Source organism: Apteryx rowi, unplaced genomic scaffold, assembly GCF_003343035.1.
Source record: "Apteryx rowi isolate R43461 unplaced genomic scaffold, aptRow1 scaffold_9, whole genome shotgun sequence".
NCBI classification, from domain to species: domain Eukaryota; kingdom Metazoa; phylum Chordata; class Aves; order Apterygiformes; family Apterygidae; genus Apteryx; species Apteryx rowi.
In genome coordinates, this window is record NW_020451204.1 from 3,913,789 (window position 1) to 3,931,677 (window position 17,889).

At 43.1% G+C, this 17,889-nt stretch overlaps 1 protein-coding gene across 1 annotated transcript in view; it reads left to right on the forward strand.

Annotated features, from left to right (window-relative positions):
* The window catches only part of TAF3 (TATA-box binding protein associated factor 3), a 102,355-nt gene that overhangs the window by 56,353 nt on the left and 28,113 nt on the right, over window positions 1–17,889 (forward strand). The window lies entirely within an intron of this gene.

The following is a 17,889-nucleotide window of genomic DNA, read 5'->3' on the forward strand; positions in this document are numbered from 1 at the left end:
GCAAGATATCAGAGTATTTGTGATGGCAGTGTCATAGCCACAGTCAGGCACAAGGARCTCTCTCCTCTTAGACCTGCTGCTGTGGTCAGAAAAACAGACAAGCTTTTGGGTGCTGCGTCCTGACAAAGAGCTTGCGCGTCCAGGAGGACATCCCTTCCTTCCATCTCTTTCAATTAGTCTAAGAAGACTTCCCCRTATAAACCTAGGCTTTGCTGTGTTTCTTGAAGAAACACTTGAAGGTGATGGATTTCCAAAGTTTATTTTGAGATTCAAATAAGCTTCACAAGTTCACATTTTTAATGAAAGCATTCACAGGCAAGAGTGTGTGGATTTGGGTGACATCACATTGTCAGATTTGTGCCAGCGCTTTGACGTGCGCCGTGCTCGTTATTTTTTTATTACGCGAGATGGGTAAATCTTATCTTGGCCTCATGCTAGAATCGCAGCAGCAAACTTGTTGAATTCCCCGAAGTTACGGAAATATCTAGCGTAGAACCTAAACTCGGTATTACAAGTTTTGACACAACCCCTTCTCAGCCAATGGGGGAACGTAGATTATTTTCTGTCCTTCAAAGCTGCTTTTCTGTAGAGATAACATTGGCGCGGATAGTTTCGCAGATAGGCGCTCGCTCGGTGGAGGAACATTTCTGTATTACTCCCCAAGATAAGGCGGTATTAAGAACTTCCTTGGAATTTTTACCAAAAATCAATTCTATCTTTTATAGTTCTCCGGAGATAATTCTTCCCTCTCCCCATCCTAATCCGCAGCACGGGCTGGGGAGGGGGGCCAGAGAAGGAGGCGGCACAAAAACTGCCTTTTCTAACGTTGTGACTCATTTGCTATTTGTTTTAAGGTTGGAACCGATACCTTTTCTGAACAGTGCATCAGGTCCGATGGGGTGATGGGCATCTCCAAACTGGTCATAGCCCAGTGGCTATGGTAGCTAATGAATTACAAGGAATYAAACCTCTCTCTCTGCCAGAAGCAACTACCTATGGTGTCTCTGCCATACCCCCCCTCAGGAGAGATGCAAGATGATACTGTGGATGAGCAAACATCAACATTTTTTTTAAAGACCTCTCCACTCCAAGGAGTGAGCCATAGATTCTCTTGCTTTCTGAATGTGAGAGGTAATCGCCATATAAAGAACGTCTGATCAGCCAAAATGCGCCTTACCTTTAGCAAAAGGTGAACTGATGGGTTCTGGGTTAGCTTTCCAAACTTGCGGTCCTGTATTTTTAGTTTTATTTCCAGTTCTGCAACCCATTTGTGGTGTGACAGTGACCATATGTAAATAATTTGTCCTTTCTGAGCCCTGTTTGTTTTTTCCTCTGTAAGATGAGCCCCCTGATTTTGCTGTCTGTGCAAATTCTTCATCCTCTGTGGATGAAAGGCCTGTAAAATTATGTGGCTGTGAAATGAGCAGGTTGTCCCGAAACATCTGTTCTTGGTAATGGAAAATGCCCCAAATAATGGCTTGGCAAAGGTACTGCTCCTGACCAAGAATGAATTTAGACTTGTATTCTGAATTGGGTATCTTGTGTTTCTAAATGCATGCTATTCTTGAATTTTTATAGAGCTTATTAATCATATGCTTATGATGAATGATATTTTTGCCACTCTAATTCAGCATGTATGATACATGTCAAGGGTAATATTCTCTTGAGTTTGTGTAGAATATTGAAAATGGAAATAGTGTACTTCCAATTTCCCAGGTGCACTGACTAAAATTGTTTCTTGACTTTTCTCCTCCCAATTCCTTATACATTTTACCGTAACTGATTTTTTTTTTTAATTTGCGGAAGTCGTAGATGACAAATCCTGACAACACCTTTCTTACTTTAAGGATTAAGAAGGTGTTCTTGTTCTTGCTCACAAATTTTATGGTTTGATTTCTTTCTCCCTGTAAGGCATGTAGATTTTACAAGCAACTTTCTGTGCAAATAACTGAGTAAATCTTAAATTTTCACAGGAAAGTTTAATAGCCAGAGCTTAAGATATTTTTCCCGCATTAGTTGATGTGTGTTAGAGACTCGTAAAGAATTTGTGATAAAGAAAATAAGTAGTTACTGTATTCAAATTCCTAATACTTTATGTATGTATTTTTTTGTTGTTACTTCATCTCACAGTTGCTGAGGTCATATTGATTGATCTTAATGAGTCTTGGGTGTACACGAGGTACCCCAGCGCTTATGCTTGTTTCTGTAGCCCAGAAATGGTGGAGGAGAAGAGAAGCTCAGAAATAAGAGGAGAATTTGATATCTGCCAGCATCTTATCAAGCTCTCGAAGCTCAGCTTAAACATTTGTAGATCTGAAATTCTTTGTTAAARGCTCCAAAAGAAGTGGTGGCTAGTCCTTTCTATACATCTCGGTGCTGTTTCATCTTTGAGAGAGATGTCTGGGCATCATCTGAGGTCCTTCTGCTGTCTGTCTTTCAGCTTGGAGCAGGGCAGTTCTTGATGGGAGGGAGAGATGAAGGGAGGGATTTTCCTTCTCCCGCACCACTGGGGAATAATATAGGGTAAAGGAAAAAAAAATAAATTTACAAGATAAATTGAGGAGTGATCTCTGCTGAGTCAAAGGTGCCATCAAGGAAAAAAAAAAAATCTCCTGTCACTGTTGGAAAAAGGCTCTTCTTCCCTATTGTGCAGTAAGAAATCTGGATAAATCATCTCCTTAATTTTCTCAGTCCGCAGGAGGAGCCCAAATCAGTACATGTACATCTGTRTTTACTCTTAGGTGAAAATTAAGGAAGTCCCATCTCATACCTGAAGGGGTTCCTAGGTTTACTAAAACACAAAAAGCAAAGTTAGCAGCAGAAATCACCTAGGTAAACCGGGACACACTGACCTTGAACGTTGAGTTTTCATCATGTGCAGTTCTTTCAAGTCAGAGGACTGATATTCACCATGTCTGATTTAGTCTGCAGCGTGCCAGGTATTTAAACTACAGCCTCACCAGGAAAAATGAGTGCTTCCTGGGGGAAGAGGTAGAAAGTCCCCTTCCGTGTTCAAGTTAACCTGCCGTAACCGTGGGACGCTGCCAAAAGGAGCAGGCCTGCTCTCATCTCTGGCTGTTCATTCCTCTCCCTTTCCTTTGACTTGGCTAAGCAAGGTGATTAGGCTAAAAGCTATATTTTTTTTCAAGGAGGGAGAGGAGAATTTTGCTTTTCCTTCCGCTCACTGAACTGACTTGCCCTGCAGCTGCATGGCCACTGGATGCTCTAGAGCAAGCAGCTCCAGACGTTACTTTAGAAACAGCGACAACAACAGAGATTGTAAGCTAATTCGTCTTGGCCATGATGCGTTCACTAGAAGGATGCATTCTCACGCTTTCTAGCAAGACGGTCTACAGTTTAGTGACCGAGCTGTGATTCTTCAGCTATTCCTGGTTCCCACCATTCTGATCTTTTGCAGGATCAGTGAAAGTTATACATCTAAATGCCTTCTGAAGGGAATGAATGCTGCATGAACATGAAGTGTAATTAATTTTTACTAAATGCTGAGTTATGTCACATCTGAACAGCTTCTTATCTCTAAGGTTATCCTCAAGTTTTTTTGATTTTTCTGGATACATGTAAAAATGAATCCATAGTATCTGTCGTGACACGAAGACCATGTCATGGACATGGAAGAACACAGGAATAAAGAGACCTTCCCTAAGCAAGTGTTCAAGAAGCAGAGCTTAGAGAATTTAGCAGTCTCTGGCAGTAACCAAACCAGCAAGTGATTGTAGAGCATTTCTCATACACTAAGCGACACCTTGAGAAGGAATTGGAGCAGATCGTTTGCCAGGGGAGCAAACGTACCCCATTGTGACCAGGTGGCTTGTTGAGGATCCTTATTGCTTGAGGTGGGCTTGCCGCAGCCTCAGGCCTTGCTGCCTTTGCTCTCCCTTCATTGGACTTGCAGGGCTCAAGCCCATGTGGGCCACGTTCAGTCTCCTTGTGTTGCCTCTTCAGCGTGTGAATGTATAGATTAATATGAGGAAACCCAAGGTATGCAGTTAAAGCCTGATGAATGCCCTATGAGCACACCAGGGGTCTGCATGGCTTGGAGGGTGCCATTTGGGATTATCTTGCTTCCACTGAGACATTTCCCATGGAGAAGCTGATGTGCTCCAAATTCACATTCGGGCTTGTTCTACCATAGCTTTGGTTGGGTGTCCACATCCATTATTTGTTCCATCTCCCTGTTTTTGCCACTGTAATATCTGTTTAATGTAACTCCTCTTTAAGTTCTCTTTCTCTTCTTACTCCTTTTTACAGTCCTGTTTCATGAGCTTTCTTGTCCTTTACCCTGTGCTTCAGTCTTTTCTTTTCCTGGCCACCAGTATCCTGCAGCAGTTCATGAAAATATCCCCAAAGTGACACAAAGAGCGCAAATGTGTTCTTGCCCGTTCCAGTTTATATCTTTCTACTAAATGTTAGCAGGAGAGAAAGCTTAGAATGAGGGGCAGGAAAAAGACAAGAACTGTGATATTTTCCTGGGTTTTGGAAGGGGCAGGCAATGAAGATTGAACAAAAGGAGGCAAATACAAGGATAAGAGAAAATGGAGAAACAGCACAAAAGAAGAGGAACAAAGAAATGGGAAAGAATCTTCAATGTTGTTGATATTTATGATTTATTCATGCAGCAGTGTGGGTGAACATAGTGCTTTGCAAACATAACTCAGCTCCCTGCCCCGTGAATTTACAATTTGAATTGGGAGGTGGGAGACATTAATACACAAAAAAAACTGTATTTTTAATTTTATTTCTCTGTAACACATCCCAGAGCGTGTTTCATTTTGGGGAGAGGAGGTGATGACAGATTGTTGCTGCTAATAGGATTTGGGTCAAACTGCTGCTGACTGTTTGGCATGTAGCTGGATTAATAGGGTGGGTGTTCTTAAAAATTACATGCCACAGCAGGAGGATAATCCCCTCCCCACCGAATTTCGAGTCCCGTTCCTCAACAAATTGCGAGGCTGCAGAGGAGTTTGGCTGAGCACGCTCTGCAACAGTTTATCCATTAAAACTCAAGCTTCCCTACCAGTGCCTTTAATCCTGACTTGGAAGGAGCTCCCTTGCCACRGCTGAGTAGGCTTCGTTCCGACCGAATCCCGAGAATACCAACAGTTCGTGCTCACTCCCGTAGATAAGTCTCCCCTCCGCTTCCCCCAAAATTCATGAAGTTGCACAAAAAAAGGTAGGAAAAGTCTGAGTTTATTAAATCCATTAGCCAAGAGTTCAGCTTGTCTGGAAGACGGTCAGCTTGGGTTAAAATCTCCAGATTACCCATCTGGATGCTAGCAAGGACTGGTTATTTCTGCCTACCCCAACAGCACCTGTAATATTGAGAAAACCATGTCTAGAAAATAGCTTATATGAGGTCTTGCGTGAGATCTGCTGTAGCCGGAAGATTGATGGACTCTTAAAAATGAAGTCTGTATTTTTTTGTTTGGCGGCTGCAGTTTTGGAATACGGTTTTAGAAAATGCGGTAGCAAGAGGAAGATCAAATAAATAGTTATGGATTCATTTCTCAGCATCTGGAAGTGCTTTTGCTTCATCATGGGCAGCAGCTAAGGAAAGTTTTGTAAAGATGAGGATTTTGTCTTTGGTTTGTGTCTTCTTCAGAGGTCTTTGATCTGAGCATCTGTTGACTTCTCTCAATTTTATTTCCCTCTCCCTTAGTATATACAGTCACCTGATAGTGCACCAATCTCACTGCTCTGAAGTGGGACGATTACCTAGGAATCTGACATTTTTAAAATGAAGGGGKTTTTTTTTTAGGTCTGAATGGAAAGTTAATGTTATGTAAAACTGCCTACTGAAGCCAATTCCTTTATTAAATTTGTTTTCATAGGGTTTTTTTTATTATTATTTTTTCCTGTGTGCCCAAGAAAAATATTAGTTAACTGAAAGACAATAATTCAATTTAAATCAGGATATCAAGCTCTCTGAATTTAGTGCTGACGTGTGTGTGCATGAGCTTCTTGCCCAGTTTAAGCCTGCTGGTCGCTGATTCTTTCTTTATTTTTCTCCCCTCTCCCTGCTTTTCTGATATGTAGGCTGCATCTCATAAGCTCTTAGAAACCTAGTGGCTGAGTAACATTTTTTTTATAATATTAGATGGAAAAGCAATATCCTGCAAATTTTCTATGTAAAATATGCATGCAATCTCACCCGTGTAAAAACTTGATCAAAATAGATCCTTAACTTGTATTTAAGCCTAACTAGGTCTTTAAAAAAGCAGAATTCAATACAGACCGCTTCTTTTTTTCCTTTGCAATCTGAACATCGTTTCTGTTCTGCTGAAGGACACAAGTTGCTTCTCTTCGATACGCGGCTTGAGCGAGCTTTGCAAAACAATTAGTGCATCTTTCAAATGGCCTAAACTTGATTGAATAATTACTCAAATAACGGTCCTTAATGGAATACATAGGGTTATCTCTTGGCTAATCCTCGAGTAATGGAGTTGGTGTATCTCTGTTGTTTTTTTTTCTCTTAGCAGTTCCCGGTGAGCGGAAGAAGGAGACAAAAGTGATTATGGGAAGTAGAGGGAGTCACTGGAGGCCAGCAAGGAAAAGGAGGCCTTATCTTAAGCAATTAATCAAGCAAACTCCTATTGTGGGACAATTATTCAAAGCTAATTCTAAAGTAGCTTTAGAGCCCCAGGACCYGCTGTTTTGAGGGAGCGTTGTTTTTCTTTTTAAGCATTTGGCCAAGGTCGTGCAGAGCGCCGGGGCCGACCTTGCATCGAAAGGAAGGATGCTACGGACTTAGGCGCGAGTCAAGCGCAAAGTGCAGCCTCACGCGACGTTGACTTGGAGGCCGTCGCCCTAGCTGTAATTTCCGATTTAAAAAATAAGTTTTAAGGCTTCTAAAACGAGACGGCATTTTRCAACGCGTGTATTATTTTCAGCTTCCGCAAAAACACTTTGTTGCTTTGCATTCGTCCTAAGTGGCACCAGCAGGAGGGTTTCGCAAACCCAGGTCTTCTGATCTTCCTATACAACTTTTATGTGCCACGCTTACGGCAGTTCCTGTGGCCTTCACGTAATCCTTTCCCTGGCTCTCCTAGTGCACATCCAGGGCTCTAATATCGCCAAATCTCTCTTCCATTCCTGGCTTTTTCTGGTTTCTGCACTGCCGGTCGGTTAGCTTAATTGCCTTACCAAGCGTCTTGGGGTTGCTGCAGAAGTCAGATGTTTTGTGGCCGTGGAGCATTGGCTTCGCAACAGGCTTTTGTCTTCTGGGTTGTCCCCCCAAAAAGCTCTTGCTCTTCAAGCGCAGCTAACGGTGTGTTTTGACTGCTCCAGCCTTTGAATTCGCCTGGAAGTGAGATTTATTGGAAGACATTGGCATGATCCACAAGGTCCTGCAGAAAAAAGCCATAGGTTTTTCGTAGCCGTCCCTGAAAAATTATAAGGTCACCGTAAAAAGCGGCGGGTTTTAAATCGGATGCGGCTTAAATTTTCCTGCCGCCTCCTGCCTTCTGCGGCTTGCCGGAGCGTGGAGGCGCCAGCAGAGTTACCATGTGGCGCTGGCAGCAGCGTTTTGAACCCAGCTTGGAGCCGGGATCTAGTTTCCAATGGCTGTCGCRTGCTGCCGGAGAAGCGCTGCCGCGTAGCCGCTTCCTATGGGCAGGGAGAGGAACGCGCACACGCGTTCACGCGCAGGACGGAGCAATGCAGAGAGGCTGAAAGAGCGCGCCGCTAATTGGATTTGTAGCTGGAAGAAAAGAAAAAAAACTCCCAAAGTAAACATTTTCCTTTCTCTGCGTCTTTCCTTGGCTCTTTTCATCAAGGCGGCCTGAAAGGATCCGTTTCGGGGGTGAACCCTGCCCAGCAAATTTAATTTTGAGGCTTGTCAGGCTTTATTAAAGCCTTATCATCAGTGATTTCCTCCTCTGCTAGATCRAGAAGATTGTATTTGTTATGGGGCTCATATTGTATCTTCGAATCCTTCCCGGCGAACGTGTGTTTTCATATTTGCGGTGAGAGCGCGTCGCTACCGAGTCGGAGCAGCGAAGTCCTGCGGTGCACGGTGTCACCGCGCGCTTGCAGAGCCTTGGGATGCTCTTCAAAGTCATAAGCTGGAAGCGCATATATATATATATATATATATATACACTTCTGCGTAGGGCATACATGCATATATTGAGAGAGAGGGTAAGCAGGTGCCTTCTTATACTTTGGAGATGTAGAAACTTTGCTCGTATTCACGTGAGAGAGTTTCCAGGCAATGGCAGCATGGGGGTTTTTGAAAATATTGGTGACTTGTTTTCATCTGTGCCCATATGGAGAGATATCACAGATTTAGGGGTTTGCATGATGGTGCAGATGGCCTTTTTCCACTTTATTCTAGAGCACAGGATCCGCTTCCCATTTTTTGCATACCTCAATTCGTATATTGAAAATGAACTTCTCCCTCCCCCAGTCTTTCTCATCCCCGTAAAGTATTTTTTGATTCGTTTGCAAAACGCTCCGTTTCCTTTTCTTATCTGACGAAGACGATCAAATGTATAGACGAGTCTCGAAATATGTGCACCGTATTATTTGCTTGGAGTGTCCGGGAGTCACCAAAGCRCTTTGAATGACACAGATACGGTTCTTCCCCTGCACAGCTTATCGTTTGGTTTCAAATGCGTCCTTGCAAGCGCAAGTAATGCACAATAGCGCGAGGAGCGGGAAGGCAATTAACGGCCAGAGGAGTCGTTGAACTAAAAAGTTATTTGAAGGTGATACAAGCGCTCGTAACCTCTTTGCAGTGGCAGAGTTGCATTCGTGTCCTGCGCAGCAAGCGCGAGGCTGCTCTCCGACTGTTGTGTCGAGCCAAAGCTTTGAAGGCAAATTCCTTCCTCTAATGCAGTTTTTCCAGAAGTTGCATTATGTAAAGAGGTATATAACGGATTAATATCAAAAACAGCCTCGGTTGTCTTGGGAGGGGGGAAAGCAAGCCCTAGGCAGGCGCGCATCGTCGTAACCGCTTGCAAACGGCGTCCGGCCGAGGGGTCTCTGGGTGCAGGTTTGCGCCGCCCCTGTCGCGGTGGCGTCCGTTCACGAGCCCAGCTTGGAAACGGGCTGGTGGCTCGACAGGGGGGCACCGTTTTCAYGGCCCCGCTCGCGTCTTTGCTGCGCCGATCCGTATGGCCGCTGGGTTTTCCCTCCCTCCTCTTCCGCCTTTGCCACGAACCCTGTCGAGAAGAGGGTAACAAAGGACGGCCGGGCTGAAGGGCCAGTGGTGCCGGGCTCGCTGTTCATAGCAGCAGTGTAAATAGAAACGTGCTTATTAATACCCCAAAATATTAATACCCCTAAATTATAATTTATTGATTAATTAGCTTATTAATACCCCTAAATTACCCCATCGCGTCCATCTCTTGCTTTCCATCTCTGAGACTCCTGAGGACAAGGAGCAGGACTTTCATACTGTAACACGCAGGTACCTATGCCTTAAACCAAAATCCTCTCACCRTAGGCGCAATACAGAGAAACCCAAACTTTTCAGATTAAAATTTCAAAATTTCCCACTTTTCAGGGGGAMGTGCAAGACTCGAGATGACAGGTGGTTGCAGAGAGGCGAGGAATAGATGACGTCTATGGGAAAGTTTGGCCTTACCCTTATTTAGCTTCTTTGGCCTTGCTGCAAAATAAAATGTTAAATAATCACAGTATTTTTGCACTTGGCACGGATGCATAGGTGGGTTGTAAATCTGCGAAAGGAGCCAAATGAATTCAGTAATGCCGGATAAAAATTATTAGGATGGGTTAAGCACAGCTAGCCCAATGTAATAAATACCTCGTTTGTCCTTTTGCTAGGAGACATAAATAATTGCTTCATGAACTATTTTTAAAAGTTAGATTTTTTTTTAACGCAGGATTTTATTAAAGTTATAACAGTATTTTCTTATATAGGATAATAACATATAAAAGGGAAAGCACTGTAAAATCCTTCAAAACATTTACCTAGATTCAGTGTGTTTGTTTTTAGTAAGATTTGCGATCCTTGAAAAGCTAGTTTGGAAAGCTGAGCCAGTAAGATCAGATATGTAGGTGCAAAGCGAAAAGACTGACCATCTGCTTTCTTTTTGTCAGGAAAAATGCACATAAACCCCTCGCGCTGCATTTGAGAATTGTTAGCTACAGATAATACCGGGTGGATTTTGAGTCTTTAGATCATAAATTTGATCTTTGCAAGGGGAACGGTACAGAGTCGCAGTTGTAATGGAATCCTCGCCCCGAAATACTCGCAGGAAGATTATTAAAATACTAGAGATACTGACATCGGCTACAAAGATCTACTTGTGCATATTTCTTTAAAGGGGGGGRAAAAAAMMCACCTTAATACACAGTATTACCATAGCTCGGCCCTATTATACTATTGTAATCATAGCTGAAGCAAGACCGGTGATTAACGATGGCAATTTATTGTATCTGACGAGGGGAGAAAATAGGAGATGTTGTCGTTATCATAAATCATATCATAAATAACCAAAGAGAAGCACTCAGAAAGCTTGTGTGGTGTCAGCAGCAAGGCCTTTCAGGCACGTTAGCCCAGGATGTAGCCATAGAAACCCCAAAGTCATATTGTTATCTTAGTCTTGCTGCAGTTATGTGATACAACAGTATTAACATATAGATTAGGCCATTTATAATACTAGGTGTCATTTCAGGTTGGCTTGCTTATATAGCATTTTAGTTTTTTATTGTGCAGAATGTTAGGGAAACGCTGCATTTTTACAGGTCAGTATATAGCCATTTATAACATATCAGCCTCGCACCTCTGTCAGTCCCGCTAATATACTCTGTTATTGATCGGTTGTACCGTGCGAATTGTCATTGCCTAATTACCTTGTCTTTGCTAATAATTTCATTTTTTAAAAGTCAGATGTTCCTTTAAAGAGAAAATATACGCACCTGCGTGGCTGCTCCAGGGTGAGTTGTGCACGCGTCCTATTCCGCTACACATTGTACATCATAGGAGGGAGCAGAAAGTACAATAAAAAGCATGCARATTTGTCCACGGTTTGKTCAGAGAGCTTTCTATCTCCAGCAGTATGTTTTGATCAAACGATGGTCATTTGGATGTTATACTGTGTTCCAGATAGTCTGGGGAAGAGACTCAATCACAGATAATTCAGAGTAACACCGGGCTGCCTATATAAATAAATAAAGCCTGCTCTACTGTAGTATTGCTGCTAGGAAGCTAGGTGGTTCTCAGGCTTTTTCTCGCCAGATCACTTCCTAAAGATCCTTCTCTGGTTGTTTTTAATCGTAATCCAAAATATTCATAACAGCTCCAGCCTCGTTAACATAACATTTTCATGCACGTGCATTTATTTGTGTAGGTATATGCAATAGGCAAAATTGCCGAGCCRCTATTAAGAAGTCAAAGCAAAAATAAGGTCCCTCTCTTTGCATTTAGACAGAAACACATTTTTGCTTGCTGCATACAGCACAAATACRGGATTGATATTTTGTAAGGTCAGAGAGAGATTATGAGTTTAGCTGATAACAATCTGCCAACTCTGTTTTTCTCTCTTTAACAGGAAATTGGGTGTGTCATTTTAAGAATTCTGGGTAGTATGCTTTGATAAACATTGCATATTCGAAAAAGTATTACRGTGTGGACCACCACTAATAAGTATTTAAAAGTGTTAGTCTTGCGGCTTCCAGTATGCTGAAGTTGTCCTGGAAGCTAAACTTGTGCCTTGTAGCTTGAACCAAGATACAATATCCGATGCCCAAAGAGGGGTGTCTCCTCTCCTCTTTCCTCCTCCTTTCCACACCCTTATGCTATCCTGAGATGAGCTGTTTCCCTCCCCAACTGGGCAGAAAATTATCCTTCTCCCTCTTTTTTTTGCAGATATATTTCCTTCAGAGTTAGCCAGTTGAGTCACTTCATCGAAGGGACAGAGTCAGGATATATGCAAGGAGGTGCAGGACTTTCCTCTGACTTCTGCTAGCCCAAGGCTTTGCGCAGCAGCATGGCACACTGGATGGGGGATTTAAGTTCAGACTAACAGTTTTCTCTCTTATTTTAGCCTGGGTTATTCCCTAGTCTCCTGCACAAGTGCTTGAACCAGGAAGAGAAGGATGGGGCTGTTTCTTCTAAAAGCAGCGCTGTGGCGGTACTGTGCGTGCAAAACTACAGTTTTAGTAGTTGTGGTTTGTTTCTGGCTCATTGTGGACTTCTTAYGCTTGCATTGGTGTTCAAAAGTTCAGATCACTGTTGGTTTCATACCAAGAAATCCATAACCAAGAATGTGAAGCAGTTGTTCGACAGGGTGGAGAGGTACCGTTTCTGAACTGGTCTGGAAATTTGTAAGTCCTGGACTAGATTATTGTTAACATCCGTATTTCAAGATTGATGGACCTATTTCATCATCCGTGATAGAGGGGAATTGGGTAGACCACTTGTAGTGCTTTGAGAGATTAAAAACTACTTTTGAGGTGATTGATAAAGGTGGAGGTGGAGGTGAAGTCCTTTACTCCTGTTGAACACCTCCAAGTTCAGTCCAGGTTAGTACCAGTTGTTGGAGGCACCACCCAGACRTTTGGGCCAGAATTGTAAAATGCGGCTAACAAGTCTGGATGCTGAACTTCAGGCATCTTTAACATCCTCTGTACTGTATTTCAGTTCTGTATGCAAAATCATGAGCCACACTTGAGAGCCTTGCAGAAACCACAAAGGTATAAACATCTTAGAACATACTAAGACTGTAATAAACTCATTGGCAGTTTTGGTAGGCAAATTGAAGATACATGGAAAATGAACTTCTGCGATGGTGCTGCATTACTAACGTTCTTCCTATAAAAGTGCTGAAATGGAAAATGTCAGGGTTTGATAATAGCTTGRATGATGTCCTTTATACAGTAAAAGAGCAATCTGTCAGTGCACTCTGTGCAGGAAAAAAGTCACATCGGTGGTTAGTTGTATTCATACAGCAGTGAAATTATAGGAGGAAACCTGACATTTTAAGCTCAAAATGTACTGCAAGTATCTTAGTGGGTTCTTCTTACATTAGGGTATCAGCCTTTAGAATATCAGGATTGAATTTTGGTGCTCTTCCATCAATTTCCCTTATGGACTACAAGCACACTGTGTTTGTTCTGGGAAAGGACCATCGGTATAACAAGTTCAAGAGATTTGCCCAGAGAGGTAGTGGAGTCTCCATCCCTGGAGATGTGCAGAAGCCATCTGGACAGGGTCCTGGGCAACCTGTTCTAGGTGACCCTGTTTGAGCAGGGGAGTTGGACTAGATGAGCTTCAAAGGTCCCTTCCAACCTCAACTGTTCCATGATTCTGTGAGATAAAACCTATCATGGCTTTTTTTCTTTTTTTCCTCCCCATTTGTCACAGAAGTCAAAAGTCTCTGCTTACTGGAGTATAGTAGGGATGTTAAGCCTTTGACTTAATGACTTAAAACTTCCCCAAATGTATCTTTGGCTTAATCACATGCTTTATCTAGACAATAGGAAAATAGTTTTGGAAAATTGTTGGTTATTTTTTTCATTAAAAAATGTCCTATGCTGGGGACGGAAGGATCACTTTCTTGCATTTGAGAGGCTGAGCTGGCACGTATGTAAAACTTTCAGCTTGCTATCTATGCAGTCTTAAGGAATATGTGCTTGAAAGAAAGATGAATCAATGATTTCAGTGCAGGGGCTGCCACATTATTTCTTCTCATGAGTCTTAATTTTCCTTAAAAAATTAAAAAAAAGTATGGGCAAATGCAGATAGTCTGTTCTACATCTCTTGTCTGCTGTCCTGCTCCTGCTTAACATCTATCTTGTGGTAGATCTGCCCACAGCTTCAATTTTGAAGATCTTTCTTTGAGACTTTGTAATAGGGGCAGCGCTAGGAGTTCGACCATGAGCAGAACTGCAGGCAAAGAAAAGCATGAGCTACTGATAGGTCTTTATTTGGCCCTTTTACATTCCTTTAGAAAATAAAGGAAGTTCAAGGTCTGTTGAAAACAGGTTATATAGGAGTTTTTAATCGTCAAAAATAGGCATGTATGAGTTGTATGGAAAATAACTGCTGGCTTTTAGTGTTGTGTCCTAGTGGGTTTGCACTGATAGCTGATACCGTGTATCTGGCATACTAAAGTTAATAAAATGGCAAAATCTTACATTCTTAGAAAAAACCTGAGTTGGCTTCTGCAGAAGCTGTTACCTGCCAGACCTTTGCGCTATTAATACGTTAGCAATTGCACTGGGGGTAAGAGGTTGCTATTAATATTAGTTTGTTGTGCCTTCTTCAGCAAATAGTGTCCAGCTTGATGCCAAGGCGTATCTGGGACTGCTTCGTCTCATACCTAAGAGGTGCCGGTTCATTCTTAGATCTCTGTACTTTATTTGTTTCCATAGGCAGTCAGATGGTTTTATCCTATCATCACCCTGTGACATAGAGAAATATTAATCTAGTTTCCAGAAGAGACCTGGAACGTAGCTTAAATTAAATACCCGCCAACAGACGCGGTAAGTTTTTTGGCAGGGCCAGGAGCTGAGCAGAGATCTTGTCTATCCCAATCTGTGCCATGTTCTTTAGGATATCCTTCAAGCTTTAAGCACTCCTGCTGTTATCTCTGAAGCTACCAAGTAAAATGTCTGGTAATGACCAAGATGATGATGAATTATATATTCATGTCATCGTTTTTCTTGCTTGAAGAATGCCTGCTTCTAGGTGCCTTTCTCTTCAATCAGAAAAGCGTTGCATATATTTTTCCTGCCTTCACTTTCATCTGACCTGCTGTCGAGAGAGCAACGTGTGCAGCCTCCTCTAATTAGGCAGCCGGGAGAGCGTGGTAGCATGGTAYGGGTGATTGCACTTCTTTTCCTGCAATAGATACAGAATTTCTTTTCCTTYTTACCGCTGTGCCGGTTTTAGGGACAAACAGTCCCTAGATCATCGTAAACTTGAAAGTTCATTATTGAAGTGTTGAGTAGTGCTGTCCCGATATYGAGCCGCGGCCAAATTAAGAAAGTATATATTCAATAAGCTTTGGGGCTTTGAGTCGCTGTGGTTCTACAGGAGCACGATGCACAAAGAAGGATATTTTGTGCTGCTTTCGTGGCTTTTTTGTGAAATAACATGCAGGAGCTTCAGCTTCTTGCTTGAACCGTTYGGCTTAAGACGTTTCCCAGGGTTTGAAAGGGTGACAGATCCCCGCGGTTTGTATTTGGGACTCTAACGCTTCTTCTATCCAGCGATCCCGTAACCTGCGGGTCGTCCAAAGCCAGGTTCTGTCCATGGGAGTGACGGACATCGCGGACAATTGCTCCGTATAGGCTCAGTAATGCATGCATTAATATTGATCCAGCACTGAGCTCTCTAACTGGGGGTGGGGGAAAAAAAATAATAATAATCTGTTATCTTGAGAGACCTCCCAAACGGTCTCCCTTCGTTACAGGAGAGAGTTATTAGGGCAGATGGCCGAGGTGATACCCGCTTGACCTGCAGATGCTAACTCAGGGCGGGCGTCATTAATAAGGTGGCCAGAGATAGGGCGAGATCGYGGGAAAGAGGGTTAAAAAGCAGTGCGGCGCACGAAGCATTGCACGCCGAGACGCGCCCGGCGGCGAATGAGCCGGGCAAAAGGGGAAAAACCATCCGCGCGGTTTTAAACGCTCGTCACCGAGGCAAGCGGACCACCCTTAAAGGGTGCCGTGCTTCCGCCTTCGCTTCCTGCCCCAACGTGAACCGTTTCGGGAGGAGAACGGGCCCGTAGCGCCTGAATGTAGCACTGAGGGATTTAACTTGCTCTAATTAAAAAAAGAAAAGTGCTATATGGTTTTCTGCCGTGGCCGCAGCTGCGACGGCTCAGGTTTGAAAGCTGCCGTCTGGCAGAAAACCAGTCCTCGCTGCRGAGCGGCCCGTGGCCTCGTTCCAAGAGAAATTTGGGTTTCGTTTGACCACGGTAGGATTCCGGATCGTCACCCGAGCGTGSCTGAGAAGCGGCGAATGCGTGTCGGTCGCTGAGCGCTCGTGAACTTGCTCGGGCCCCGCATCGGGCAGCGCTGACCCAGGCGATTTGTTCCAGACGTTTGGGGGAATCCAAGCCTTTATCAAAAATAGGCRTTGAAAAAATATTGAGAAATAAGCATTGCTCTTCTCTGCCGTGCAAAACTCCCGTCCTTGCTCTGCAAACCTGAGCTGAATATTTTTTTTCTTCCTCCTTTGATCCAGCAGCTGCTGGTTTTCTGCAGTACCGAGTAGGTAAAACATGAGAAGCACCTTGGGATGGGAGGGAGTTACAAAAATATGAAATATTGCGGTGCACTTCAGTGAGGTCTAGATGCTGGGCAGAAATCTTTAGCAAATAAATACTTATTTTAGTAAATATATATATATATACTTTTTAATTTCTTTACTGCCATTTGCAATCATTTCTCTTTGACTTTATGCACTACCATATATATCTTTTTATCCTCATATTTTTTATATAAAAATGTTTTCTGTTGCTGTCTTTAAGGTCAGTGTGCGCAAACCCTGTCTTTCCAGCTGTTTGGATTTGGCTATGCTTCTGGTCTTGTGGCCTAGGCAGAAGCGTACGCTAAATCCAGGTTTTGAAGTGCGGTGTTTGTTTTATCACTTTTTTTTAGAAATTTAAAATGGAAACAAACTCTCAGTGGGCAAACGCTGTTGAACGGGGTTGGGAGGGAATTGCTCAGCAGCAACCGCTGCTGTATGACATCTGCTTAAGGCTAATTCTTCCTCTCCCCAAACAGTTCAAAACAGATGAGAGCCGATATCTGCAGCAGCTTAGACCGAGTCTGAAACGGGTTGCCCGACCTGGAAGCAGGGTTTGTTTTTCCCAGAGCAGGTGCAGACTCGGTCCGCAGCGATTTCCCGGTTATACTCTAACTTTTACTGTTCAAAACATTTAATGTCAGTGCCCGGCCAGGCAAAACCAAACTCCCTAACATTGCTGTTTTTCACGGATGGCTAAGACTTTATCCTCGGGCAGAGTCTCCTCTCTGGGCTGGCTGCTGTAAATCCTCCRGGCCCTGGCGAAAGCCGGAGTTGCTAGCTCATTTTACTTAATTTGTGATGCTGGCAAGATTTGTGCTGCAGCCCAGGGCTCTTGACTCGCCTCTCCTAAATCAGAGCATTGACACATTACAGCAGAGAACGAGCAGCACAGAAAACCTGAAAATAAATGCCTCAAAAAGAGGTGTTTAAGAAAGATGCTGTTCTAAAAAGCTTTAAAAAGTGTTAGCGTCCCATTATAGTTTCTCCGTGTTTGCTTCTTTAAAATCACCTGCTCATTAAAAAGTTGTGGGTTTTTTTTAATCTACTGTCATAATAAATGGTTTGTGCCCCATCTTTCATTCAAGAACCTTAGGGCACTTGATATCCTTCCTCCGAAACCCTCCCGGACAAAATGTCAGGCGTTTTTACAGGTGGATAAACAAAGACACGGGGTAAAGTAGAGGGACCTCATCTCTGCAGCAATGTTAACCAGCATGAACGTAATGGTATAATTACAACCGGTATAAATGTGTCAGTATAACTCCAGTGGGGAAGTTCTTATTCCAAATGAAGAATCCCTTTTCCTACCTAGATAATTCCATTTTGGAAGTGAGAAAGTGTATCCAAGCGGATAAAGTGCTTGACTGTGGTTCGGAAGATCAGAGGTTCTCTTATTCTCAAACCTGCCACGGATTTTCTGGGAGATCTCAAGTGAATTTTCTCCTTCCGCTGTGCCGTAGCGTCACACATGTAAGACTGAAGAGGGTGGTATATGCGGAAAAAAATGATATTTTATTACAATTAAACAGGGAACAGAGCAACTACACAGGTGATGTCTRCATGGCGTTGAAACAGTTGGTGTCTGATGTCCACACTACATGCGTTTCATGGTTTATTTTCAGCTGTCTCATAGCCTGAATTGG